General features: G+C 47.0%; 1 protein-coding gene and 1 pseudogene across 1 annotated transcript in view; one reads left to right on the forward strand and one right to left on the reverse strand.

Moving 5' to 3' along the window:
- Positions 1-26,559, forward strand: part of STARD8 (StAR related lipid transfer domain containing 8) — a 443,153-nt gene that overhangs the window by 39,161 nt on the left and 377,433 nt on the right. The gene's annotated exons all lie outside the window — the stretch shown is intronic.
- LOC134950450 (5S ribosomal RNA) lies at positions 12,728-12,846 on the reverse strand (annotated as a pseudogene).

A 26,559-nucleotide genomic window follows, 5' to 3' on the forward strand; every position in this document is an offset into this window, starting at 1 on the left:
ACTTCCTGGTCCTTGATGATTGGTGGGCAGGATTAGGTGATGTCACTGTCATGTGACTACTCTAGCCAAGGCTGTGATGTAGAATGAGGCCTAGCAGGCCAAGAGAACACTGAAGCCTGGACTTCTGCAAAACACAGGATGCTTGCTTTTAGATTACTGAATTCAGCCTCACACAGGAGATCACCACAGGTGGAGCTGATTACCTCTCAGGCAGAGAACTCAGGAAACTCAGTGCTGACAAGCTGTTTAACTCCGTGAGTGAAAAGACACAGGATCCAGGACAGAAAGCAGGGGTAAGTCACCAAATATGAGAATTACAGTCAAGATTGTGACAAGACTGACCAGTAGACTGATATTTGTAAACATACTTGCCCCAACCCCAATATTGCATGAGTGTGCAAGATTAGAGTGTACATAGTCAATAAGAAGTGTTAAAGAAATCCTTCTATTAGATGCTCCATGGACACTGAATTGTCCTCCCATCATTGAGCTCAACAAGGTGAGCCAGAAGAATGAATTAGCTTATACGTCCCCTGGGTAACATAAGCCTCATGTTTATAGAGCCTGTAGAAGGAAAACGAGTTTTCAGCTTGGCCCATTGCGGCCACCGTTAAGAGTTATTTGCATGAACTAGGCATTTCCGGAAATCGAGCTGTGGAACGCATATGCGTTCCACCAGCGGCGCTGTAAAAGTAATTTTCACACTGAGCCGAACTCAGCGACGCGGATGGCCCTGACTGCTAACCTATTAGTTTATCTATCCACACGGCAATAAGCATGTAGGGGGTGAAAGTATATAGGTAAGAAAATCGAGGAGGGGGACGCATTTGAGGCCGTCCCTGCACTTCCGGGGTAAGGGGTATAAAAGTCCTGTCAGTTTGCTAGTTACAGTTGTGGCTGTAGAAGGTGTCAGCATCTCCTGTAGAGTGGGTGAGTACCGTTATTACATCAGCATGAGCAGTTGGTAGATCTATATTATTTTGATTATTGGAGGATGAACTATGTAAACTATCCTTACAGTGATCTCCTATGTTGTCAGAGTTGCTCGGAGGTTGTGTGGCTAAGTAAGCACACCAGTAAGTATTGCAATTTAAGTTGTCACACTGGTGGTACTGGAACGAGGGGATTTATTGAAGTTTATTGAATAAGTGACCATACACATGCTGTTGTGTATATATGTGAGTGCACATATGCATCCATATATGTATGCATGTCTATATGTAAATATCTATTTACTCCCACAGAAACCTGTTAGTACTAAGTCTGACCCATCCATACAGCACGTTCATTGTCTGAACAAGAGACATTGATTCCCTGAGTAAGTGGATGTTGTTCTGTTACCACAGCCATTATACGTATAAGAGAAATGTCCTAGTTCACATTGGTGTTTTATTTTTCTGGACGTGGGACTGGTGAGCACGTTTGGCCAATATAGACATAGGTGCGAGATTACATTCGAATCACGATGGGTGTCTGAGAGACCCTTATAATCAAATACTGGTGGAGTGTGGCAGTCTATATATATATATATATATGTTTTGTGTTTGTTCCTTTAAGAGAATTACTCTATCTATTGTCTTTTGTCTTTTGTAGTAATCAATGTATGATGCTTTCAAAAACTGTATAAAAATCGAAGCTTGTCTTGAGAAAGATCCACGAATTAGGATCGAAACGTCGACTAATTGAGCCGAATATACACTGCAATAAAGCTGTTATGAATAAACCAGAACCGTTGACTGTTTGAACCTGATGAGTGCACCTCCATATTGTTGGACTTTGGGTTAAATATTGTGGATCCACCCGGTTTGGGGAGATTTCCACTAGGGAGCACCCTACTGTTGTTTATAGTACTGATGTGAGTGCAGGAATATACATGGTATATATATATATATATATATATATATATGTGTGTGTGTGTGTATATATATTTATATATATATATATATATATATATATATGGATATATGTATATCTTGAGGATGGAAATGATGGATAATCATATCATGTGTGGGATCATATTGTTCAGGGTCACATAAGCAGTAATCTGGTGGGTATAAGAATATTGTCACATATTGCAACAATAAGTTATTAATAATACCATATTTATGTATGATTAATGTGATGGGTTTAACTGGTCATGGGGTGGGAACTTGGATGCAAACAACAGAAATCACATCTCAAGACTTAGCCATCGCCCACCGCTTGAGCTGACCAATGATCCCCGGTGCACAGGATATGTCCCACCCCCGAACCAATGGAAGAACAGCATAAAGTGTCTATTGTATTGTGTTTTGACCAACTGTATAAAAAGCCAAGCTGCCTAGCCAGCCAGTAATCTCTCTCTGAAGGTCATCTTGCTTGATTGATCTGAGCACCGGACCGTGTGTCGCTGGCGAAACCAAACGTATGTACCATTGTATTGTAGCCTCTTTTCTGTTATTGTGATTGTATATATATTGTAACCCCCTTTCAGCAATTATATGTTGGTGGGTCGGATCCCAACATTTTAAATACAAATGGTGTCGTGTCTCCTTCCTGCTAAGGTATAAAGTGTATTTCAGACACACGTGTAGCTGCCTAGTGCTCTCAGTGTGTCGGTGTGTGCGTGTATGCACTGCGTGTACTTTGTACATCCATCGCGGCATGTGTACGCAAAGTGCGTACACGGGCCCTCATTCCGAGTTGATCGCTCGCAAGGCGAATTTAGCAGAGTTGCTCACGCTAAGCCTACGCCTACTGGGAGTGTATCTTAGCTTCTTAAAATTGCGACCGATGTATTCGCAATATTGCGATTACATACTACTTAGCAGTTTCAGAGTAGCTTCAGACTTACTCGGCATCTGCGTTCAGTTCAGTGCTTGTCGTTCCTGGTTTGACGTCATAAACACACCCAGTGTTCGCCCAGACACTCCCCCGTTTCTCCGGCCACTCCTGCGTTTTTTCCGGAAACGGTAGCGTTTTTATCCACACGCCCCGAAAACGCTGTGTTTCCGCCCAGTAACACCCATTTCCTGTCAATCACACTACGTTCGCCAGAGCGAAGAAAAAGCCGTGAGTAAAAATACTATCTTCATTGTAAAATTACTTGGCGCAGTCGCAGTGCGAATATTGCGCATGCGTACTAAGCGGAATTTCACTGCGATGCGAAGAAAATTACCGAGCGATCAACTCGGAATGAGGGCCACGGTACGGGCCTTTGTACGCTAACTGTGTAAAAAGTACGTAGGTTAAGGATTACATACAGCGGCCGCAGTGGCTCGAATTTAAGTGTATTGAGTGTATTAAGGTATTGCTTTTATTCCTGTAAGTAAATCAGCATTTACAGCAGAAAAAGCAAGTAACTTTGTGTCTGGAACAAACCATGCAGTGCAACATGGTTTGGCCCAGTTGTTTGCTTCTTTGCTTTACTTACAGACATGAATCAGGCCCTTTATATTAGTGGTGTTTTATGAGCAGACCATTAAATTTAAACAGCGATTTTTCAACTTTATAGTTATGTCTGGCTTTTTTATACATTTTACATTATATATATATATATATATATATATATATATATATATTTTTTTTTTTTTTAGATATTTTACAAAGTTTGTTTAACATAAACAATTCCTTAAGATCACTTTATATTTAACATAAAATATATCTTTCCAAAATGCTTGTCTTGTACTATAGATACATGGTTAGATCATACTTGCCTAATAGTGCATACACACTGAGCTATTTTCCCAAAGAGCAAGAGATTTTCAGGAGGCAAAAGAATTTGCTGAAAATCTTTCATTAGAAAGGCTATTTACATAATGAGTTGGGTTTGAATTCCAAGGGTGGAAGCATGGGCCATTTTACGAATCTGCTGCCATAGGGTGGGATTCAAATGATATATCATGCCCAATTTCCTTTCTAAAATGATCTCCGTTATCGCACGTATTGCGCCCATAGTAATCAGGTTTAGCTGTGTAAAGGCTTGGGTGCCTCGCTACTCCGGTGGTAGCGAGCTGAAATAATGATACTACGTCCCTGAGGGCAGAAACAGAACAGGTGCGGAAAGGGGTGAAAAGAATTGATTCCCGCCCATAATGTGTAAAAAGGGGGGACTACAGATGAAGTCGCGCTCATCTGAGGCAACTCCATCGCATACATGCACTCCCGGTGTGACTAGGCGATTCGTCCACCTAGCCCCGTCGGGAGTGCACAGAGACGCTCTCCCATTCTAGTGGATGGGGCGCGGCTCCGTCATGGACGCGTGGACGGAGACGCTCTCCCATTCTAGTGAATGGGGCGTGTCTCCGTCACGAGCGCATGCATGCCCCAGAAGGTGATGCCCTGGGCAATAGGGGCGCCCGGGCGGGCTTGCCCAGGCACAGATGGAGCCACAATTAGCGTGGCTCCATCTGTTCTGCCATAATGTTTAAAAAGGGGGACTCTGCTGGCGTAATGTGTAAAAAGGCGGACTGTAATGTGTAAAAATGGGGACTGCTGCCTGTAATGTATATATTATGTATATATTATATATATACATTGGTGGGCAGTGGTGGTGCCAGTAATATATACATTGCTGGCATCTGCCAGCAATGTATACTGTATATTACTGGCATATATAATCATTGGCGGCCAGTGGTGCCAGTAATATATACATTGCTGGCATCTGCAAGCAATGTATGTATTAACTGGGGGACAGTCATAATGAACATTGGTGGCAGTGGACTCACTGTATTGACTGCCGCTGCTGCATGTGATGTGATCTCCTCTGCTGCTGCTCTGTGAAGTCGCTTGTGGAGAGAGCAGGGAGGGAGCAGGGCGGGTCCGCCGGCTGCTGCTGCTCCGTGAGTTGGGGCTTGGGGAGGGAGTGGGGAGGAAGTGGGGCGGGGCCAGAGTGCAGGATAGTTCATCCATCATCGCTCGGCGCCATACACACTGAGCGATGATGGATGAACAAGGAGGTAGGTGGGCAAAAAATATTGTGTGCAAAACACACGATTGCCAACCTCGCTGGCAATGATGCAGGAGCGCGCATCAGCGCTCATTGCCATCCCATATACACCAGTAGATTGTGAGCTCAAAGCAGCTGCTAAATATACACATACAGTACACACAGCACCATATATACACACACACCACTGCTGCATATACACACAGTACACCAACACACACACCACTGCTGCATATACACACAGTACACCAACACACAAGCCACTGCTGCATATACACACACAGTACACCAACACACCCACCACTGCTGCATATACACACACACACGAAAATCGGGTGGCCCTCCCGGCCCCCCGGAAAGGTGGGCAAGCCTCCCGCTTTCCCTACAGCCCCTCCACGACCCTCCTCGGCCACCCGCAGCAGAGAACAAGTGGGCGGTCCGAGGGGGTCCGATGATGCGATTCACGCTGAATCGTGTCATCGTAGCTCCGCCCCCGCTATACAATGCCTCTTTTCTCGGCACTGCACAGCGGGGGGGGGGGGGGGGGAGCCACGATGACGCGACTCTGATGCCACGCCCCCGGACTGTCCACTTCCCTGTCGGCCACACCCCTGGACCGCCCATCCAGCTGCCGGCCACGCCCCCATGCACCTACAACGCTGACTCCTCCTGGAGGAGGGGGCAGCAAAGTAGGTAAGTATGCTCAGGACCCCAGAGAAGGAGACACTGGCGGGGAGGGGTGGCCACCACACTGCCTGCAAGGTTCTCTGAAGTCTGAACTCAGAGTGCCGGAGCTGGAGGAGGTGAGGTGGTAGGGGAGAGAAGGCAGCCGCTTCCGCTGTCATTGTGTGACAGGAAAAAGTTTTTTCCTGTCACCACTGTCAGTCTCCTTGGGCCTATTTTCAATGGGAGGCCTGGAGCTGCAGCTTCATCCGCCCCTGCCGGCAATCCTGCCGTGGAATAAGCATGCTGGATAGTGAGCCTGATCCAGCATGCAATAGACTGCTTTGAAGCAGGACACACAATTTTATTGGGATCATAGAGAACGAACAGCGGATCGGGTTTTCTGTGACGAGCTGTTCTCTTTACATACACCTTCAAAGCGCTCACAACATCCAAAGTCTTTGAAGTAGCAGAGGTGTCCATCATAGCCGGAACCACAATAGGTTGGTTGATGTGAAAAGCGGACATGACCAAAGGAAAAAATTGTTGACGAGTACTCCGTTCAGCTCTGTCCTCATGGAAAATTAAATAGGGACTCTTGTGAGACAACGCCCCTAGTTCCAACACACGTCTTGCTGAGGCCAAGGCCAATAGTGTGACGGTTTTCCACGTAAGATACTTTATGTCAACCTCCTGTAACGGTTCAAACCAGCCCGATTGGAGGAAGTGCAGCACAAATTGAGATCCCAAGGTGCCGTGGAAGGCACAAAGGGAGGCTAGATGTATAGAACACCTATCAAGAGCGTCTGGACCTCAGGGAGAGAAGCCAGTTGTTTCTGAAATAAAATAGACAACGCCGAAATCTGGACTTCAAGTGAACCTAGGCATAGGCCCACATCCACTCCCAACTGCAGAAAAAGCAGGAGACATCCCAAATGACATTCCACCGTGGAATATTGTCTGCTCTCACACCAAGAGATATACTTCTTACATACATATACGGTGGTAATGTTTAGACATCTCCTGGCTTCGATCATAGTCGGAATGACTTTGTCAGAAATCCCTCTCCTGGCTAGAATCAGCCATTCAACCTCCATGCCATTAAACATAGCCGAGGTAAGTCTGGATAGACGAACGGGCCCTGTTGCAGAAGATCCTCGCGAAGAGGTAGAAGCCATGGATCTTCAAGGAGCATCTCCAGAAGGTCTGCGTACCAGGCCCTTCTTGGCCAGTCCGTAGCAAAGAGAATTGCTTGAACCTTTTCCCTTCTTATTCCTTTTAGAATTCTTGGGATCAGAGGAAGTGGAGGAAACACGTACATCTGGTAGACCCATGGAGTCGTCAGAGCGTCTACCGCCACTGCCTGTGGGTCTCTCGACCTGGAACAATACCGCTTGAGCTTCTTTTTGAGACGAGAGGCCATCATGTCGATTTGTGGATATCCCCACCAACGTGTCAAGTACCTGAACATTTCCGGGTGAAGCAGTGGCGTAACTACTGCCCCCGCAGCCCTCGCGGTGGCTTCGGGGCGAGGGGCTGCGGGGGCGCCACTGATTTAGCGCAGATTGATATGCGGACGAGCGTCCGCATGTCAATCTGCTCCTGCTAACCCTCCCTGCTGTGTTGGAGGGACACGGAGGGCACAGCGCGCGCCTCTCCTGTGTCCCTCCTGCATCATCTCCGGCGGCAGCGGGTCTAATAAACGAAGTGCCGTTCGTGAGCTCTGATTGGCTCACAAACCGGCACTTCGTTTATTAGACCCGCGGCCGCCGGAGATGATGCAGGAGGGACACAGGAGAGGCGCGCGCTGTGCCCTCCGTGTCTCTCCAACACAAACCAGCGGGGGAGCGGCGGCGGCGGAGGGGGCATTATTATATGGCACTGGGGGCATATGTGGCACGGGGGTGGGGGAGGGGGAAGGGAATTTGGCACTGGGAGCATATCGGGCACTGGGGGGGGGGGATCTGGCACTGGGAGCATATCTGGCACTGGGGGGGGGGATATCTGGCACTGGGGGGGGGAATCTGGCACTGGGAGCATATCTGGCACTGGGGGGGGAATATCTGGCACTGGGGGGGAAAATATCTGGCACTGGGGACATATGTGGCACTGAGGGGGCATATGTGGCACTGGGGGGGTATATGTGTACCTGGCACATAGGGGGGGGGGGCTATATTGTGCACGGGTCATGTGAGTACCTGGCACCGTGGGGTAATATCTGGCACTGGGGACATATGTGGCACGGGGGGGGGGGAGGGCATATGTAGCACGGGGGGGGGGGAAGGGAATTCGGCACTGGGAGCATATCTGGCACTGGGGGGGAATATCTGGCACTGGGGGGGGGAATATCTGGCACTGGGGGGGAATCTGGCACTGGGAGCATATCTGGCACTGGGGGGGGGGGGAATATCTGGCACCGGGGGGGGGGGGGAATCTGGCACTGGGAGCATATCTGGCACTGAGGGGGAGGGGGGATATCTGGCACTGGGGGAATATCTGGCACTGGGAGCATATCTGGCACTGGGGGGGGAATATCTGGCACTGGGGGGGGAATATCTGGCACTGGGGGGGAATATCTGGCACTGGGGGCATATGTGGCACTGAGGGGGCATATGTGGCACTGGGGGCATATGTGGCACTGGGGGGGGTATATGTGTACCTGGCACATAGGGGGGGATATATTGTGCACGGGTCATGTGAGTACCTGGCACCGTGGGGTAATATCTGGCACTGGGGACATATGTGGCACTGGGAGCACAGCCCTAGCAACAAGCACTGCCCCCTAGCAACGAGCATGACACCCAGTGCATGATACCCCTGGCAACGAGCATGACACCCTGAGCATGAAAACCCCTGGCACCGTGCATGGAACCAAGAGCATGAAACCCCTGGCAACGAGCATGACACCCAATGCATGAAACCCCTGGCAACGAGCATGACACCCAGTGCATGAAACCCCTGGCAACGAGCATGACACCCAGTGCATGAAACCCCTGGCAACGAGCAGGTAATTTAAAAGTAATTAGAAGCCTTACTGTAGGACTTAATGTGTAATGGGCATTACGGTGTGTGGCATAATGTATCACGGACATTGCGGTGTGTGTCATAATGTGTCACAGGCATTACGGTGTGTGGCATACTATATCACGGGCATTGTGGTATGTGATGTCTCAGGGTCATTGCAGTGTGGCATAATGTATAACGGGCATTGCGGTGTGTGGCATAGGGTATAACGGGCATTGCGGTATGTGTCAGGCATTGCGGTGTGTTGTATACTATATCACGGGCATTGTGGTATGTGGTATAATGTATCAGGGGCATTGCAGTGTGTAGCATAATGTATAACGGGCATTGCGATTCCTGTCATAATGTGTCGGGGGCATTACGGTGTGTTGTATACTATATCACGGGCATTGTGGTATGTGGTATAATGTATCAGGGGCATTGCAGTGTGTAGCATAATGTATAACGGGCATTGCGATTCCTGTCATAATGTGTCGGGGGCATTACGGTGTGTGGCATAACGTGTCGGGGGCATTATGGTGTGTGCATATTGTGTCATGTGCATTATTGTGTGTGGCATAATGTCTAAGGGCCATTGCAGTATGTGGCATAATGTATACTGGGCATTACTATAAGGAGGAAAAATTACAAATAATGTAAGGGGCATGAATCAGGATTATTTTTCTTTCCCGTGGTGGCTAACGTCTGGGCGTGCAGGTTGGAAAACTGGGGTATAACGTAGTCTTTTCCTGCAATGCCACGCCCCTTTATGTGAAGCCACGCCCATCCCAATGAAGCCACACACCCTATTTTGCGGCGCGCGCACCTTAGGCACGCGCACATTTATCCCTTTAATAGTGCCAATTATGGGGGGGGGGGGGGGGGGGCGGCCGAAGAATTTTTTGGCTTGGGGGAGAAAAATTTCTAGTTACGCCACTGGGGTGAAGGCTCCATTTCCCCCGGGTGCAGGTTGTGTCTGCTGAGGAAGTCTGCTTCCCAGTTTTCTACTCCTGGAATGAAAACCGTCGACAACGCCACGGCGTGTTTTTCCACCCAGAGGAGAATTCTTGACACCTCTGACATTGCTGCTCCGCTTTTCATTCCGCCCTGTCGGTTTATGTATGTTACCCCTGTTACATTGTCCGACTGGTCTTGAATGGCCGGATTCCAAAGTAGAGATGAGCCTGCAGAAAGGTGTTGTAGATTGCCCTGAGTTCCAAGATGTTTATTAGAAGGACGACTTCCTGACTTGACCATCTTCCTTGAAACTGCACCCCCTTAGGTACTGCTTCCCAACCTCTTGCGTCTGTGGTTAGTAGAATCCAATTCTGAATCCCGAACCTCCGACCCTCGATGAGGTGAGAAGTCTGTAACCACCACAGATGGGAGATTCCCTGGTGCATGTCACGATGCGATCCAGACCATTTGTTCAACAGATCCAGCGGGAAGGGCCTTGCATGAAACCTTCCATACTGAAGTGCCTTGTAAGAGGCCTCCATTTTCCCCAGAAGATGAGTGCACAGATGCACCAAGATCCGGGCTGGCTTCAGGATAGCCTGAACCATCGACTGGATTTCCATAGCCTTCTCCAAGGGAAGGAACACTCTCTGAGATTCCGTGTCCAGTATCATACCCAGGAAGGAAAGCCTCAGTGTCGGTTCCAGGTGAGATTTTGGTAAATTCATAAACCACCTGTGATCCAGGAGTAGTCTGGTTGATAAGCTAATGCTGTCCAACAACCGCTCCCTGGACGGTGCCTTTATCGGAAAATCGTCCAGGTATGGAATTATAGTCACTCCCTGTTTGCGGAGTAGAAACATCACTGCCATCAACTTGGTAAACACTCTCAATGCCGTGGAGAGACCAAATGGCAGGGCCTGGAATTGATAGTGGCAGTCATGCAGTGCAAACCGTAGATAAGCCTGATGAGGCTGCCAGATCGGAATGTGAAGGTACGCATCCTTGATATCTGATGCACTAGGAATTGCCCCTCCTCCAGACCTGAGATCACTGCTCTCAGAGACTCCATCTTGAATTTGAACACTCGTAAGTGTTCAACGACTTCAGGTTCAAAATCGGTCTTACCGAACCGTCCGGGATCCCGGGATTGCAGTAGGGATCAGTGAAGGGCAGTGGAGAAGGGTGTAGGGAGCAGGTAGGCCATAGGGAGGCGCGCTGGAGGGAGGGTGTAGGTAGCGGCGCGGGAGGGTTGGTGTAGGTAGGTAGCGGCGCGGGAGAGTTGGTGTAGGTAACGGCACGGGAGGGTTGGTGTAGGTAGCGGCGCGGGAGGGTTGGTATAGGTAGCAGCGCGGGAGGGTTGGTGTAAGTAGCGGCGCGGAAGGGTTAGTGTAGGTAGCGGCGCGGGAGGGAGGCTGTTAGAGAGCACTGCACGGAGGGAGGGTGGGTGTAAGTAATACTACTTACTATTAGGTGGGCGGCAGCCATGGACACACTGAACGCGGCGGCAGCCAATCAGGGAAGCGGCCGCAGCAGTCGCTCCTGATTTGCTGCCGCTCCTGCGGCAGCTTCCCTGATTGGCTGCCGGTCCGCCAGCTCTGATTGGCTGGCGGCCGGCGCTACATTTGAAGTGCCGCCGTGCTCAGCGTGTCCATGGCTGCCGCCCGCCTAATACTAAGTATTATTACTTACACCCACCTTCCCTCACTGCACAATTGCACATGCGCAATCTAATCCCGGGATTCAAATCCCGGCATTTTTGGGCCAAAATCCCAGGATCCCGCTGATCCTGATCCTGGGATTGGCCTCCCTATTGAATACTGATGCATCCACTATCGGTGGATTTTCCCATTTTTTTCTATCCTCAGGAGGAAAGGGAAAAGATAATATCAATCTTTTAGGGATTTGAAATTTCCTATCAGGATTAACCCACGGTTCTTCAAACAGGGTATTCGGTGCCTTTGACACAGGAAAAGTGACTGAGCATTTATTTTTTATATTAAAATAAGATTCCTCAGTCTCCTCTGTTACCTTATCAGGGATATGCAGAACCTCTCTGATAGCCTCTAAGAGCCTCTATTCCATGTGACAGAGTAGCCTCCCCCACCTCTGCGTCCACCTCCCCCTCCTCCATGTCCGACACCTCATCATCAGAGTCAGGCTGCAGGATATGGGCCAAAGGACGTTTTTGTGGACAAATGGTAGGGGACTGAGACGCTGGTTCGGGTACTGAGTCTCTGTTGATAAACTCAGTCATCGATGGTCTTAAGTATTGCATCTCTTTCTCATTGCGGGATAATTTAGTCGAAATATTGGAAATTATTTCCCTAATGGAATCCAGCCAAGCTGGCTCCGCCCCGCTAGCCTGGGAAGGTACACTGCACTGAGTACACTGTAGTGAACCCCCTGGAGAAGAGGAACACTGTGCCTTACATGAAATACACTGCATGCTTGAACAGTGAAGTAAAGATACCAGTAGAGAGAGCAAGAGATTACAGATTTTAATTTAGCCCTTGCACTTTATAGCACCCCCATGAAACATTGCCACACAATAGTCCCAGTAAAAAAAGGGGTGTAAGATGGAATTGTCCTTGGAATTTTCCACTTACCCTTATTTTGGATATTAAAAAGGACAGGCGCAGTTTAACAAACCAAGCACTTCAGCATAAGGGACTGCAACTTTTGTGGCTGAAGTGCTTGGTTTGTTTGGCCCCCCACAAAACAATTTTTTGGAAGGAATACCTCAAATCAGTAATGAGTAGGTTAATGATGAAGGTGTTAATTACATTATAATCTTGAATAAAAGAAAAGAAGACTCTTTTTTTTTGGCGCACCCTTATAGAGATAATATGATGAGAATCATGTTAAAAGTAAACTTTTATTTCATATTGCAAATAGTTGTAGCCTAGAACAAATATAAATAATAAAAGATGCAGGTGTATTTACATAACACCTAAGAAAAGAGTGATTTTGATTATTTCAAACTATCATGAAAAAGTATATTGTGCACATCATTTTCACCAATATGATAGATTTATCACAACATCTCCAAACCGGGTGTGTCTCCTACTAGACCTCTGTATGTTATATTGAAAAATGTGGGAGTTAGAGCAAGAAGGAAGTTTCAGAAGGTGGATCTGCTGTTAGCGTTAGGCGCAGAGTCAGATGATACCCCAATTTCTACAACACTCGGTATTCCCAGGTGGTCTCCCATCCAAGTACTAACCAAGCCCAAGACTGCTTAGCTTACAAGATCGGACGGTATTGGGCGTTGACAGTGTGGTAAGATAGTAGTAGTCCTAAAGATTCTGACTGAGGGATCACTAAAGAGAGTCCACCTAGCACCTTGAGAGGTGGAAGAAATGGATACATTTGATAGTATTATCACATAGGAGATAAGTGTTGGGTATGCAGAAGAAAGTGTAAAGACTGATCTGCTGTCACTGTTAGACTGGGTTCACATGTAAAAACTTGAGCCCAGAATCATAGATGAGAGTCCGATGATGATTTAGAAAATAGGAACAGATTTGATAACAGAGTCAAATGAAACTTCAACTTCTTTCTCACAATAGTGCAAGCAATAATCTATTGTCATGGCAATCACAGTAAGAATACTAATATTGAAAAAGTTCTTTGTGGTAATTCTTGTTCCTATATCAAAAAGTAATAATATATTTGCACATACGTATATCGTATTCTTTGCTTATTACAAATTGTATGGCAAGGACGAAAGATGTGATTCTCCATTCTTTATCTTTCTATAAATAAAGTATAGGATTGTTTCCTTATTTCTAGGATACCCTATGGCTCTTACTTCAAAAGAGCTTATAGAGACGCCTACAGTGTCAAAAGAAATAACGTAAAAGGTCATACACAATTATATAATTTAGCTCCTCATAGGATTATGAAAGAGAGGCAGCATATTACAATAGACTGGTGCTGAATCTTTAGTTTCTACAATACATTATAATCTTGTAAAATAAATTTCATGAACTTGCCATAAATTTCGTAACATGGAGGAGTCCCTACCTCTACTAACTTTCACCTCACAAATAGTGATGAGCGGGTTCGGTTCCTCGGAATCCGAACCCCCCCGAACTTCAGCCTTTTTACACGGGTCCGAGGCAGACTCGGATCTTCCGGCCTTGCTCGGTTAACCCGAGCGCGCTCGAACATCATCATCCCGCTGTCGGATTCTCGCGAGGCTCGGATTCTATCGCGAGACTCGGATTCTATATAAGGAGCCGCGCGTCGCCGCCATTTTCACACGTGCATTGAGATTGATAGGGAGAGGACGTGGCTGGCGTCCTCTCCGTTTAGAGTAGACTAGAGAGTAGTAGAGACACTTGATTTACTAATTTTGGGGAGCATATTAGGAGTACTACTTGCTGGTAGTGTGACCAGTGACCACCAGTTTAATTAATCCGTTCTCTGCCTGAAAAAAAACGATACACAGTGTGACACAGTCACATACCATATCTGTGCTCAGCCTCAGTGTGCTGCATCATCTATGTAATACTGTATATCTGACTGTGCTGAGTGCTCACTGCTCACACAGCTTAATTGTGGGGGAGACTGGGGAGCAGTTATAGCAGGAGTACATATTTTAACAGTGCACACTTTTGCTGCCAGAGTGCCACTGCCAGTGTGACTGACCAGTGACCACTGACCACCAGTATATTGTGATTGTCTGCCTGAAAAAGTTAAACACTCGTCGTGTGGTGTTTTTATTCTATAAACGCATTCTGCTGACAGTGTCCAGCAGGTCCGTCATTATATAATATATACCTGTCCGGCTGCAGTAGTGATATATATATATTTTTTATATCATCATCCAGTCTATATTAGCACTGCAGCAGACGCAGTACGGTAGTCCACGGCTGTAGCTACCTCTGTGTTGGCAGTCGCTCGTCCATCCATAATTGTATACCACCTACCCGTGGTGTTTTTTTTTTTCTATCTTCTTGATACTAGTAGCTTACTTTAGGAGTCTGCAGTGCTGAGCTGACAGTGTCCAGCAGGTCCGTCATTATATAATATATACCTGTCCGGCTGCAGTAGTGATATATATATATTTTATATCTCATTATCATCCAGTCTATATTAGCAGCAGACGCAGTACGGTAGTCCACGGCTGTAGCTACCTCTGTGTCGGCAGTCGCTCGTCCATCCATAATTGTATACCACCTACCCGTGGTGTTTTTTTTTCCTCTATCTTCTTGATACTAGTAGCTTACTTTAGGAGTCTGCAGTGCTGAGCTGACAGTGTCCAGCAGGTCCGTCATTATATAATATATACCTGTCCGGCTGCAGTAGTGATATATATATATTTTATATCTCATTATCATCCAGTCTATATTAGCAGCAGACGCAGTACGGTAGTCCACGGCTGTAGCTACCTCTGTGTCGGCAGTCGCTCGTCCATCCATAATTGTATACCACCTACCCGTGGTGTTTTTTTTTTCTTCTATCTTCTTGATACTAGTAGCTTACTTTAGGAGTCTGCAGTGCTGAGCTGACAGTGTCCAGCAGGTCCGTCATTATATAATATATACCTGTCCGGCTGCAGTAGTGATATATATATATATATTTTATATCTCATTACCATCCAGTATATATTAGCAGCAGACGCAGTACGGTAGTCCACGGCTGTAGCTACCTCTGTGTCGGCAGTCGCTCGTCCATCCATAATTGTATACCACCTACCTGTGGTGTTTTTTTTTTCTATCTTCTTGATACTACTAGTAGCTTACTTTAGGAGTCTGCAGTGCTGAGCTGACAGTGTCCAGCAGGTCCGTCATTATATAATATATACCTGTCCGGCTGCAGTAGTGATATATATATATATATATATTATATCTCATTATCATCCAGTCTATATTAGCAGCAGACGCAGTACGGTAGTCCACGGCTGTAGCTACCTCTGTGTCGGCAGTCGCTCGTCCATCCATAATTGTATACCACCTACCCGTGGTGTTTTTTTTTTTTTTCTATCTTCTTGATACTAGTAGCTTACTTTAGGAGTCTGCAGTGCTGACAGTGTCCAGCAGGTCCGTCATTATATAATATATACCTGTCCGGCTGCAGTAGTGATATATATATATTTTTTATATCATTATCATCCAGTCTATATTAGCAGCAGACGCAGTACGGTAGTCCACGGCTGTAGCTACCTCTGTGTCGGCAGTCGCTCGTCCATCCATAAGTATACTAGTATCCATCCATCTCCATTGTTTACCTGAGGTGCCTTTTAGTTGTGCCTATTAAAATATGGAGAACAAAAATGTTGAGGTTCCAAAAATAGGGAAAGATCAAGATCGACTTCCACCTCGTGCTGAAGCTGCTGCCACTAGTCATGGCCGAGACGATGAAATGCCAGCAACGTCGTCTGCCAAGGCCGATGCCCAATGTCATAGTACAGAGCATGTAAAATCCAAAACACCAAATATCAGTAAAAAAAGGACTCAAAAATCTAAAATAAAATTGTCAGAGGAGAAGTGTAAACTTGCCAATATGCCATTTACCACACGGAGTGGCAAGGAACGGCTGAGGCCCTGGCCTATGTTCATGGCTAGTGGTTCAGCTTCACATGAGGATGGAAGCACTCAGCCTCTCGCTAGAAAAATGAAAAGACTCAAGCTGGCAAAAGCACAGCAAAGAACTGTGCGTTCTTCGAAATCACAAATCCACAAGGAGAGTCCAATTGTGTCGTTTGCGATGCCTGACCTTCCCAACACTGGACGTGAAGAGTATGCGCCTTCCACCATTTGCACGCCCCCTGCAAGTGCTGGAAGGAGCACCCGCAGTCCAGTTCCTGATAGTCAGATTGAAGATGTCAGTGTTGAAGTACACCAGGATGAGGAGGATATGGGTGTTGCTGGCGCTGGGGAGGAAATTGACCAGGAGGATTCTGATGGTGAGGTGGTTTGTTTAAGTCAGGCACCCGGGGAGACACCTGTTGTCCGTGGGAGGAATAGGGCCATTGACATGCCTGGTGAAAATACCAAAAAAATCAGCTCTTCGGTGTGGAAGTATTTCAACAGAAATGCGGACAACATTTGTCAAGCCGTGTGTTGCCTTTGTCAAGCTGTAATAAGTAGGGGTAAGGACGTTAACCACCTCGGAACATCCTCCCTTATACGTCACCTGCAGCGCATTCATCATAAGTCAGTGACAAGTTCAAAAACTTTGGGCGACAGCGGAAGCAGTCCACTGACCAGTAAATCCCTTCCTCTTGTAACCAAGCTCACGCAAACCACCCCACCAACTCCCTCAGTGTCAATTTCCTCCTTCCCCAGGAATGCCAATAGTCCTGCAGGCCATGTCACTGGCAATTCTGACGAGTCCTCTCCTGCCTGGGATTCCTCCGATGCATCCTTGCGTGTAACGCCTACTGCTGCTGGCGCTGCTGTTGTTGCTGCTGGGAGTCGATGGTCATCCCAGAGGGGAAGTCGTACTCGTAAGACCACTTTTACTACTTCCACCAAGCAATTGACTGTCCAACAGTCCTTTGCGAGGAAGATGAAATATCACAGCAGTCATCCTGCTGCAAAGCGGATAACTGAGGCCTTGGCATCCTGGGCGGTGAGAAACGTGGTTCCGGTATCCATCATTACTGCAGAGCCAACTAGAGACTTGTTGGAGGTACTGTGTCCCCGGTACCAAATACCATCTAGGTTCCATTTCTCTAGGCAGGCGATACCGAAAATGTACACAGACCTCAGAAAAAGACTCACCAGTGTCCTAAAAAATGCAGTTGTACCCAATGTCCACTTAACCACGGACATGTGGACAAGTGGAGCAGGGCAGGCTCAGGACTATATGACTGTGACAGCTCACTGGGTAGATGTATGGACTCCCGCCGCAAGAACAGCAGCGGCGGCACCAGTAGCAGCATCTCGCAAACGCCAACTCTTTCCTAGGCAGGCTACGCTTTGTATCACCGCTTTCCAGAATACGCACACAGCTAAAAACCTCTTACGGCAACTGAGGAAGATCATCGCAGAATGGCTTACCCCAATTGGACTCTCCTGTGGATTTGTGGCATCGGACAATGCCAGCAATATTGTGTGTGCATTAAATCTGGGCAAATTTAAGCACGTCCCATGTTTTGCACATACCTTGAATTTGGTGGTGCAGAATTATTTAAAAAACGAGAGGGGCGTGCAAGAGATGTTGTCGGTGGCCAGAAGAATTGCGGGACACTTTCGGCGTACAGGCACCACGTACAGAAGACTGGAGCACCACCAAAAACGCCTGAACCTGCCCTGCCATCATCTGAAGCAAGAAGTGGTAACGAGGTGGAATTCAACCCTCTGTATGCTTCAGAGGTTGGAGGAGCAGCAAAAGGCCATTCAAGCCTATACAACTGAGCACGATATAGGAGGTGGAATGCACCTGTCTCAAGCGCAGTGGAGAATGATTTCATCGTTGTGCAAGGTTCTGCAACCTTTTGAACTTGCCACACGTGAAGTCAGTTCAGACACTGCCAGCCTGAGTCAGGTCATTCCCCTCATCAGGCTTTTGCAGAAGAAGCTGGAGACATTGAAGGAGGAGCTAACACAGAGCGATTCCGCTAGGCATGTGGGACTTGTGGATGGAGCCCTTAATTCGCTTAACAAGGATTCACGGGTGGTCAATCTGTTGAAATCAGAGCACTACATTTTGGCCACCGTGCTCGATCCTAGATTTAAAACCTACCTTGGATCTCTCTTTCCGGCAGACACAAGTCTGCTGGGGTTCAAAGAACTGCTGGTGACAAAATTGTCAAGTCAAGCGGAATGCGACCTGTCAACATCTCCTCCTTCACATTCTCCCGCAACTGGGGGTGCGAGGAAAAGGCTCAGAATTCCGAGCCCACCCGCTGGCGGTGATGCAGGGCAGTCTGGAGCGACTGCTGATGCTGACATCTGGTCCGGACTGAAGGACCTGACAACGATTACGGACATGTCGTCTACTGTCACTGCATATGATTCTCTCCCCATTGAAAGAATGGTGGAGGATTATATGAGTGACCGCATCCAAGTAGGCACGTCAGACAGTCCGTACTTATACTGGCAGGAAAAAGAGGCAATTTGGAGGCCCTTGCACAAACTGGCTTTATTCTACCTAAGTTGCCCTCCCACAAGTGTGTACTCCGAAAGAGTGTTTAGTGCCGCCGCTCACCTTGTCAGCAATCCAGAAAATGTGGAGAAGATGATGTTCATTTAAATGAATTATAATCAATTCCTCCGTGGAGACATTGACCAGCAGCAATTGCCTCCACAAAGTACACAGGGAGCTGAGATGGTGGATTCCAGTGGGGACGAATTGATAATCTGTGAGGAGCGGGATGTACACGGTGATATATCGGAGGATGATGATGAGGTGGACATCTTGCCTCTGTAGAGCCAGTTTGTGCAAGGAGAGATTAATTGCTTCTTTTTTGGTGGGGGTCCAAACCAACCCGTCATTTCAGTCACAGTCGTGTGGCAGACCCTGTCACTGAAATGATGGGTTGGTTAAAGTGTGCATGTCCTGTTTATACAACATAAGGGTGGGTGGGAGGGCCCAAGGACAATTCCATCTTGCACCTCTTTTTTCTTTCATTTTTCTTTGCGTCATGTGCTGTTTGGGGGGTGTTTTTTGGAAGGGCCATCCTGCGTGACACTGCAGTGCCACTCCTAGATGGGCCAGGTGTTTGTGTCGGCCACTAGGGTCGCTTAGCTTACTCACACAGCTACCTCATTGCGCCTCTTTTTTTCTTTGCATCATGTGCTGTTTGGGGAGTGTTTTTTGGAAGGGCCATCCTGCGTGACACTGCAGTGCCACTCCTAGATGGGCCAGGTGTTTGTGTCGGCCACTAGGGTCGCTTAGCTTACTCACACAGCTACCTCATTGCGCCTCTTTTTTTCTTTGCGTCATGTGCTGTTTGGGGAGTGTTTTTGGGAAGGGCCATCCTGCGTGACACTGCAGTGCCACTCCTAGATGGGCCAGGTGTTTGTGTCGGCCACTAGGGTCGCTTAGCTTACTCACACAGCTACCTCATTGCGCCTCTTTTTTTCTTTGCGTCATGTGCTGTTTGGGGAGTGTTTTTTGGAAGGGCCATCCTACGTGACACTGCAGTGCCACTCCTAGATGGGCCAGGTGTTTGTGTCGGCCACTAGGGTCGCTTAGCTTACTCACACAGCTACCTCATTGCGCCTCTTTTTTTCTTTGCGTCATGTGCTGTTTGGGGAGTGTTTTTTGGAAGGGCCATCCTGCGTGACACTGCAGTGCCACTCCTAGATGGGCCAGGTGTTTGTGTCGGCCACTAGGGTCGCTTAGCTTACTCACACAGCTACCTCATTGCGCCTCTTTTTTTCTTTGCGTCATGTGCTGTTTGGGGAGTGTTTTTTGGAAGGGCCATCCTGCGTGACACTGCAGTGCCACTCCTAGATGGGCCAGGTGTTTGTGTCGGCCACTTGGGTCGCTTAGCTTAGCCATCCAGCGACCTCGGTGCAAATTTTAGGACTAAAAATAATATTGTGAGGTGTGAGGTGTTCAGAATAGACTGAAAATGAGTGGAAATTATGGTTATTGAGGTTAATAATACTTTGGGATCAAAATGACCCCCAAATTCTATGATTTAAGCTGTTTCTTAGGGTTTTTTGAAAAAAACACCCGAATCCAAAACACACCCGAATCCGACAAAAAAAAATTCGGTGAGGTTTTGCCAAAACGCATTCGAACCCAAAACACGGCCGCGGAACCGAACCCAAAACCAAAACACAAAACCCGAAAAATTTCCGGTGCTCATCACTACTCACAAATGGAGCAGATGCCTTCACAATCATTGACAGGATTTGGGTAAAAATAATTTCACACCCAAGAGGTGGCTTTTTTAGTCTTATGTCCAGATATAACAATAGCTTTAATTTATCACAAGCAAGAACTGCAGCCATTGGTGACTGACTTACAAAAACATTATCAACATCCTCATCGTCATTGTCAGATAGTATTAGTACACACATATCCCCCTCATCCTGTTCCAATTCCACAAAAGCATACTCATTTTCTATTATATCTTCATCACCATCTTTACTCCACATGTGCAGATGGTACAGAAATGGTAGAAGACAAAATCAGGTTTCTCTGTAAGCACAGTGTAAGAAAATGTCAGACTCACACATACCTAATGTGGACACCTCTAGATTCTCCGTGGGGATGTGTGACAGTTCTGGACACATAGTTTGTTCTACTGCCTTTGTGGTTTTCATTTTTTTAAACCTCTTCTAGACTGAATGAAAAGGTCTTGCATCATCATGAGAGGCAGAAGAAGGTGCCTTACAGTTGCAGAACCACCACTCATAAATAAAGGCCAAGGCCTGAGTCTTTCCTTGCCACTGCGTGTTGTGAATGGCATGTTGGCAATTTTATGTTTTTCTTCACCAACCTTTCCCTTTCATAGAGGTGTTTTTTTACCACTGTAAAATATTGTTGTTTTTTTATTTGAGATGCCCTGACTTAAACCCTCTGTTCTCTTGGGCATCGGCTTTAGTAGATGACATTGAAGGACTAGTATCATCATGACTGGTGGCAGCAGCTGCAGTGATAGTATTGGGTTGCTGCCCCTGCTCTTCTCTAAAGTGATTGTTATCCATTTTTTCACTGGCAGCTCAGCTCACACTGAATGGCGTCAGACTGATTTTATATGTGTACGTGTAGTGAACAAAGCGCACTGGGGTACAGTGCACAGAAGAGTACAAACAAATTAGAAAGTATATTTTTTACTTTTTTCCACTGGCAGCTCAGCTCACACTGCGTGGAGTCAGACTGCTTTTATATGTGTACGTGAAGTGAACAAAGTGCACTGAGAACAGTGTACTAAGATACAGCGCACACAGGTTGTACAATCTTAAAAAAATAAAACATTTTGTAACTTTTTTACATTTTATTAACTTTAAAAAAAAATTTAACTTTTTTCACAACTGACAATATGGTCCCACTGCTTATTTGTGAATTCAGTGAGTGGAGTATGCTTGCGGAGTCAGTGCAGCACCACTGTGTGACAGAAATTGAATTATACTAAGGGGAATGGAGACAGCTTGTGGATGGACACAGCACAGCTACTTAATGGACACAGCACAGTCACTTCTGCATGGGCACCTCACAGCCACTTTAAGTATCACCTAACAGCACAGGATGGCATTGCCACTTGTGGATGGACACAGTGACAGCAGCACAGCCACTTGTGGATGGACACAGTGACAGCAGCACAGCCACTTGTGTTTACAGCATTGCAACTAAGATGTGGATGGACAGCAGAGTATACATATGCAGCATCAGTAGAGATTGCCATCCAGGCATTCTTATGGGTCCTACACACTTGCCGACGCTTCCGATTTGGACGATGGTCGATTTCAACGATTACCGACCATCGTCCAAATTGGCTTGCTATGCAGAACCAACGATGAATGACTGCGGGGACGCGCATCTTTCATCGTTTGTGCATACACACTGGACGATATGAACGAATTATCGTTCATTACTGAATGAGATTGTTCATATCGGCCGCACACATTGGTAAGTGTGTAGGGCCCTTTAGATGATCCTGGTGGGGGACCCGCAAAGATCTCAGTAGGTGCGACCACTCATCCCCAGAGCAGCGACAGTAAACAGAAGCACGTCCGTGCCCAGCAGCTAAGTGGCAGCGTGCAGTGGATTGTAACCCACAGGAAGCAGGAGGCTAGATAGTGGAAGTAGCGGGCAAGACCAGCAGAGTGTCGGCGTGCTATGGCCAAGACCCAGCAGCCGGGATCCCAAGATGGCGAAGGTCATGTACACAACACCAGCGGTGGCACAAGCGGGACCAGAGCCGGGTGGAAGGGCTCAGTGAGGGACTCACACAGGTTGACAGCAGAGCAGGGCATTGTGGAACATCGCTTGGACAATTAATACTTATCAGGAAAGACTGAACACAGATCTGGAGCTTCATTTAAAATATCAGAGGGGAGATTTAGCTGTCATTTTGCAAGCTATGCTATAAGCTAATTAGTTGGTAATTTATCTCTCTCTAAGACTTAATAAATCCCCCCTATAGTATTTTCATTTACATGGTATTCAGTAACAATTTTACATATAATACAAATCAGTTTACTTTCATTTCTTGTCAGTTGTTGCCTGTTTTAGAAACGTGTATTAATACCTTCCTGAGCAAGGCCAGACTGGACATCTGGCAGTTCTGACAAATGCCAGGAGGGCCAATGTACAGATGGGCCAGTCTAGCTGCAGAGCAGTTGGTCGGGTTTCTGAAAGACATGGCTGCATTGTGACATCACGCAGCCACGTATTTGGTGGAACACTGGGCGGACAGCATCAGGTGCTCTAGACACCAACAGTATTTGAGGAACCTCCAGGAAGATGGTGGCAGCTAGAGGCTGAAACTGCGGGAAACGCGCAGGCAAGATGGCAGCACCTGGCGGGATGCAGTGTTTCTCTGTTCCATTCTACCCCAAAACTCTGTCAAGTAATTTTTCAGTATATGGGACATTACTGTGTCTTACATAATATATTATAATGGACATTACCTTGTGTGGCATAATGTGTTATAATGGGCATTACTGTGTGTGGCATAATGTGTTATAGTGAGCATTACTGTGTGTGGCATAATGGGAATTATTGTGTGTGGCATAATGGGAATTATTGTGTGTGGCATAATGTGTTATAGTGAGCATTACTGTGTGTGGCATAATGGGCATTACTGTGTGTGTGGCAATGGGCATTACTTTGTGTGGCATAATGAGAATTATTGTTGTGTGGCATGATGTGTTATAGTGAGTATTACTGTCTGTGGCATAATAGGCATTATTGTGTTTGGCGTAATGGGCATTACTGTGTGTGTGGCATAATGTGTTGTAATGGGCAATACTACTGTGTGTGGCATAATGTGTATAAGGGGTGCTACTACTGTGTGGCAAAACGTGAATGGACTCTACCGTGTGGCATGACGTGCATAAAGGGCACTACTATGTGGTGTAACATGAATAAAGGACATTATTACTGTGTGGCATAATTTGAATTGGGGATACTATTGTATGGATTCGCTCAAGTACGTGCATGTGTTTGTGCATACCTGATTGCAAATCCCAGGTAACAGCACTAGTTTAGGATTCCTATATACTGCAGCAACATCTTAATATGACAATACTGCAATCTAACACAGAATCCTTATAACCCTTCCATTAATTCCGTATACCTTCTCCCATTTATCATTACAGGTAGCTCCTATTATAGCTCTTCACTTCCTTTTCCTCACACCCCATAGTGTGCAGAAAAATCATAGGCTCTTTACTATAATAAGTGGTAATGTGTGCAGCCGGAAATTGCTGTGATGTCCAGCGGCACATTGCAAAACACTTAATATCCCCCTAAATAAAACAAACTATTATATATAAAATTACTCAGCAATCTTAGGGTGCCCATACACTTGTGCGATAGCGCATACAATCCTTCGATTTCTACAGCATCTGTGAGAGAAATCAAAGGATTATATGCAAATTTAAGGTACCATGCGACGCGATGCACGAGCACGCCGCTCGAATATCACATCTCATGATAGTGTGTGCTGCCCTTAATATTTATCACATCGCAGTGCGATCGCATGAGGCCGCTCCCACTCGATGGTGATGTGCCCATCACATGATTACCATGCAATCCAGAGGCGGAACTACCGCCAGTGCAACCAGTGCGTTGCACTGGGGCCCGCCTCTGTCCAGGGGCCCAAAGCATGTAATGAGTCAAACTGACTCATTACATGCCGCTGTGTGCTGCCGGCAACCGCTGCCCGCAGCACACAGCCGCCCAGAGGAGAGGAGCGCACTGCAGCGGCACGGGGGTAAGGAGGAGGAGGGAGGTGGAGGAGGGAGCCGCAGCAGCGCTTTGATACTGGTGGAGGCGCTGCTGCTGCTGCCCCTCTGCTTCACTATAGGCTGTCTTCCGAGAACAGCCTATAGTGAAGCAGAGGGGCAGCAGCGCCTCCACCAATAACACAGTGCTGCTGCGGCTCCCTCCTCCACCTCCCTCCTCCTCCTTCTCTACTGCCCGGGAATCGTCAGTAGCTGCACCGAGGAGCCTGAGCCAGCAGAGAGGGTAAGTATAATTCTTTCTTTCTTTCTCTTTCTTTCTTTCTTTCTTTCTCTTTCTTTCTTTCTTTCTTTCTTTCTTTCTTTCTGTCTTGGGACTGCCTTCCGCAATGTGTAAAAATGGGGAATCTGCCTGCCGCAATGTGTAAAACGGGGGAATCTGCCTGCCGCAATGTGTAAAAAGGGGGAATCTGCCTGCCGCAATGTGTAAAAAGGGGGAATCTGCCTGCCGCAATGTGTAAAAAGGGGGAATCTGCCTGCCGCTATGTGTAAAAATGGGGAATCTGCCTGCCGCAATGTGTAAAAAGGGGGAATCTGCCTGCCGCAATGTGTAAAAATGGGGAATCTGCCTGTCGCTATGTGTAAAAATGGGGACGCTGTCTGCCGCAATGTGTAAAAAGGGGGAATCTGCCTGCCGCAATGTGTAAAAATGGGGAATCTGCCTGCCGCAATGTGTAAAAAGGGGGAATCTGCCTGCCGCTGTGTAAAAATGGGGAATCTGCCTGCCGCAATGTGTAAAAATGGGGAATCTGCCTGCCGTTATGTGTAAAAAGGGGGACGCTGTCTGCCGTAATGTGTAAAAAGGGGACGCTGTCTGCCGTTATGTGTAAAAAGTGTACGCTGTCTGCCGTAATGTGTAAAAAGGGGGACGCTGTCTGCCGTTATGTGTAAAAAGTGTACGCTGTCTGCCGCTATGTTTAACAAGGGCACGCGGTCTGCCGTTATGTGTAAAAAGTGTACGCTGTCTGCCACTATGTGTAACAAGGGCAAGCTGTGTGCCGTTATGTGTAAAAAGGGGACGCTGTCTGCCGTTATGTGTAAAAAGTGCACGCTGTCTGCCGTAATGTGTAAAAATGGGGACGCTGTCTGCCGTAATGTGTAAAAAGGGGACGCTGTCTGCCGTAATGAGTAAAAAGAGGAATCTGTCCGCCGTAAGGTGTAAAAGGGTCTTTACCTGGTGTAGTGGTGCTACTGTGCGGTGTAATTTGAATAATGGAGACTACTGTGCACCGTTTTATGAATTGGTATTATTTTGTGGCCACACCCCTTCCCCACGAAGCCACGCCACTATGTATTTTTGCGCGCGCCTACGGCGCGCACTGCCCCTTTTTTGCATGCAGGGGTGGGGCTCCGATGCCGTTTCTTGCACACAGTGCTAAAATGTCTAGTTACGGCACTGTTGCTAGGTATCCATTTCTCTGGCCCTGAGCAGGTCCCCCTCTCCAGGGGTGAGGGGGTGGACTTGGATGGGATGGGGCGGGGGGCCACCGCTCGCTAGTTCCGCCACTGATGCAATCTATCGCATGGTAATCACGATGCTCCGCGATGTCGCGTTGAGGGGGCATTGCACAAGTGTATGGGCAGAGCTGGCTGGTTGGAATGAAAATTTGGTAATGGATCAGAGCAAATGACAATTGACAATTTCCTCCCAATCCTGGAAAATGGACAAAACCTGACGTTCAGACAAATTGGTTAAATTAGTTATTTAACCAACTTGTTTGAACGACAGTTTTTGTCTGTTTCCCAGTGTTTGGGAGCAAATGGTCTATTGTCATTTTATCTCATCCATTACCAGATTTTTACTCCAACCAGCCAGATCTGGCAGATAATTGTACAGTGTATGCACAGCTTTGTAGACAAGTATTGCTGCGGTAATACCTATGGACATGTTCTACATAACCAATACTAATTATATGATAGAGTGCTTAATTTCTCTGTAAACCAGTGATATCATTGCTGCATTGTCACTACAGAGCTGTTAAACATGTTGGTGTTTTAAAAATAAAATAGTGCTACTACTACTACTACTACTACTACTACTACTACTACTACTACTACTACTACTATTAATAATAATACTGGATCGCAAAGTGTCTTCTTTCACTGTATGTGATTGTGTAGCTAACA

Source organism: Pseudophryne corroboree, chromosome 8, assembly GCF_028390025.1.
Source record: "Pseudophryne corroboree isolate aPseCor3 chromosome 8, aPseCor3.hap2, whole genome shotgun sequence".
Lineage (NCBI taxonomy): Eukaryota > Metazoa > Chordata > Amphibia > Anura > Myobatrachidae > Pseudophryne > Pseudophryne corroboree.